The sequence below is a fragment of the Schistocerca piceifrons genome, unplaced genomic scaffold (assembly GCF_021461385.2).
Source record: "Schistocerca piceifrons isolate TAMUIC-IGC-003096 unplaced genomic scaffold, iqSchPice1.1 HiC_scaffold_147, whole genome shotgun sequence".
Taxonomy (NCBI): Eukaryota; Metazoa; Arthropoda; class Insecta; order Orthoptera; family Acrididae; genus Schistocerca; species Schistocerca piceifrons.
In genome coordinates this window covers 5,001-7,500 of record NW_025727313.1, presented here as the reverse complement: position 1 = coordinate 7,500, position 2,500 = coordinate 5,001, and the positions used below count along the sequence as shown (strand labels likewise).

General features: G+C 57.8%; 1 non-coding gene across 1 annotated transcript in view; it reads left to right on the top strand.

Annotated features, from left to right (window-relative positions):
* Nucleotides 1-1,469: 1,469 nt before the first annotated feature.
* The window catches only part of LOC124734503, a 1,904-nt gene continuing 873 nt past the window's right edge, over nt 1,470-2,500 (top strand). The window contains exon 1 of the ribosomal RNA XR_007009359.1: nt 1,470-2,500. This exon is cut by the window's right edge and continues 873 nt beyond it. This is a non-coding gene — a ribosomal RNA (small subunit ribosomal RNA).

Sequence of the window (2,500 nt, the reverse complement as noted above, 5' to 3'; positions counted from 1 at the left end):
TGTCCGCTGATGTCGTACGCGTGAACCACAATCTGTACTGCACATTCGTCCTTATGTACTGAATGATACATCGTGGCACATGTGTGACCGTACAACGACTGCGCCCAAAAACGGCGGACCATACAGTGCAAATATTGTGCACGCAGCTACGTGTCGTCTCCCTATGAGAGCTGGATTGCAGTGTGGTACGCCATAGAGACGTGTGGGAGGAACGGACGCCGTGGATGGCGATCAGCATGAGCTGTGTGTTGATGTATTCGGACCTAGTCGTCTCTCCTCAAACACCGTGATAGCATGGTGCACCGCGTTCCATATCTGCGACATGCTACAGAGGCCGGTTGACAGTCGTTCGAGCAATGGACATCGCATACGTACGGGGGCCACCTTCCACGTATTGTCTAGGCGTGCACATTTTGTTGCGTGTATGTGGGCAGACGTAGTGTGGCGTGACTCCTGACACAGGCATGCAATAATCGTTGAAGTTGCTAATGGCGATGGACGCCTACGTTTTCTGGTGAAGTTACGCAAATGAAGAAATGGTAACCCGTTGTGGTGCGGTTGTTCTCGCTAGGGGTGAATCGGTGATGGCGACGATAGGTTGAGGTACTAACCGGTTGTTCCAGCGATACCCACCATGCCGATGAAACTGAACGGCATCTGGGTGTGAAGCGATACGCGGTGGTGGCTGGGTGGGACCGTCCCCGGCCGGTGAGGGGGCGCCTCCCGGCGTGCTGGCCGCGCGGTGCGTGGGCGCACGCGCTACAGCCGGCTGGTGGGGGCGGCCAGTGGCAGGCGCGCCGGCCGACGGACGCGGCAGGCGTCGCAGCTGCGCGCCGGCGCACCCTGCGCGCGGCGCCGTGCGGCCAAAGTAGGTCCTCGCGGGCCCGGTGCGAAGCGCGGTGGACATCTTCAGTGTGCTGGTCCGATTGAGGACTGTGTGCGTTGAGGATGCGCCGCCGCCCGGCGCTCGGCGCCGCGACGCCGTCTGCTGCTCGGTCGCCCCAGCGGTTCTCGCTGGTGGTTTGTATCGCAGCTGTGCGGATGTGTTGGCGCGTGCGCTGTGCTGGGAGAGTTCGCTTCGGCACCCAAGTGGGGCTTTTGTCCTTCTGTGGCGCTGGCGTTGGAGCTGCCGGTCACCGTAGGTGGCGCGTGTTGTCTCCCGCCGGCAATGCCACGACAGCACGCTCCCGGGCCTCTGTCGGCAGCGGCAAGCTCAGTTGGGAGCACGGGTGGTCGCACCGAAAGCGTCTACTCGCCTAACTCCGGGCGATTGCGCCTCTCTCGAACCCGACCAAGTACTTGGGACGGCGCTGCGCGCCGCCGGGACCTGAGAGGGTTTCGAGGTGTATTGTGCAGGGGAGCTCAGCCTCCTCCTGTTTGCAGAATGATTGAGCGGACGCTTGCGTGTTCGCGCGGGCCCCCGGGACACACTCCCGGGCGGCCGGCTGCTCAGCTCTAGTTGGCGCAGCTCCCTGGTTGATCCTGCCAGTAGTCATATGCTTGTCTCAAAGATTAAGCCATGCATGTCTCAGTACAAGCCGCATTAAGGTGAAACCGCGAATGGCTCATTAAATCAGTTATGGTTCCTTAGATCGTACCCACGTTACTTGGATAACTGTGGTAATTCTAGAGCTAATACATGCAAACAGAGTCCCGACCAGAGATGGAAGGGACGCTTTTATTAGATCAAAACCAATCGGTCGGCTCGTCCGGTCCGTTTGCCTTGGTGACTCTGAATAACTTTGGGCTGATCGCACGGTCCTCGTACCGGCGACGCATCTTTCAAATGTCTGCCTTATCAACTGTCGATGGTAGGTTCTGCGCCTACCATGGTTGTAACGGGTAACGGGGAATCAGGGTTCGATTCCGGAGAGGGAGCCTGAGAAACGGCTACCACATCCAAGGAAGGCAGCAGGCGCGCAAATTACCCACTCCCGGCACGGGGAGGTAGTGACGAAAAATAACGATACGGGACTCATCCGAGGCCCCGTAATCGGAATGAGTACACTTTAAATCCTTTAACGAGTATCTATTGGAGGGCAAGTCTGGTGCCAGCAGCCGCGGTAATTCCAGCTCCCGTATATTAAAGTTGTTGCGGTTAAAAAGCTCGTAGTTGGATTTGTGTCCCACGCTGTTGGTTCACCGCCCGTCGGTGTTTAACTGGCATGTATCGTGGGACGTCCTGCCGGTGGGGCGAGCCGAAGGCGTGCGACCGCCTCGTGCGTGCTCGTGCGTCCCGAGGCGGACCCCGTTGAAATCCTACCAGGGTGCTCTTTATTGAGTGTCTCGGTGGGCCGGCACGTTTACTTTGAACAAATTAGAGTGCTTAAAGCAGGCAAGCCCGCCTGAATACTGTGTGCATGGAATAATGGAATAGGACCTCGGTTCTATTTTGTTGGTTTTCGGAACCCGAGGTAATGATTAATAGGGACAGGCGGGGGCATTCGTATTGCGACGTTAGAGGTGAAATTCTTGGATCGTCGCAAGACGAACAGAAGCG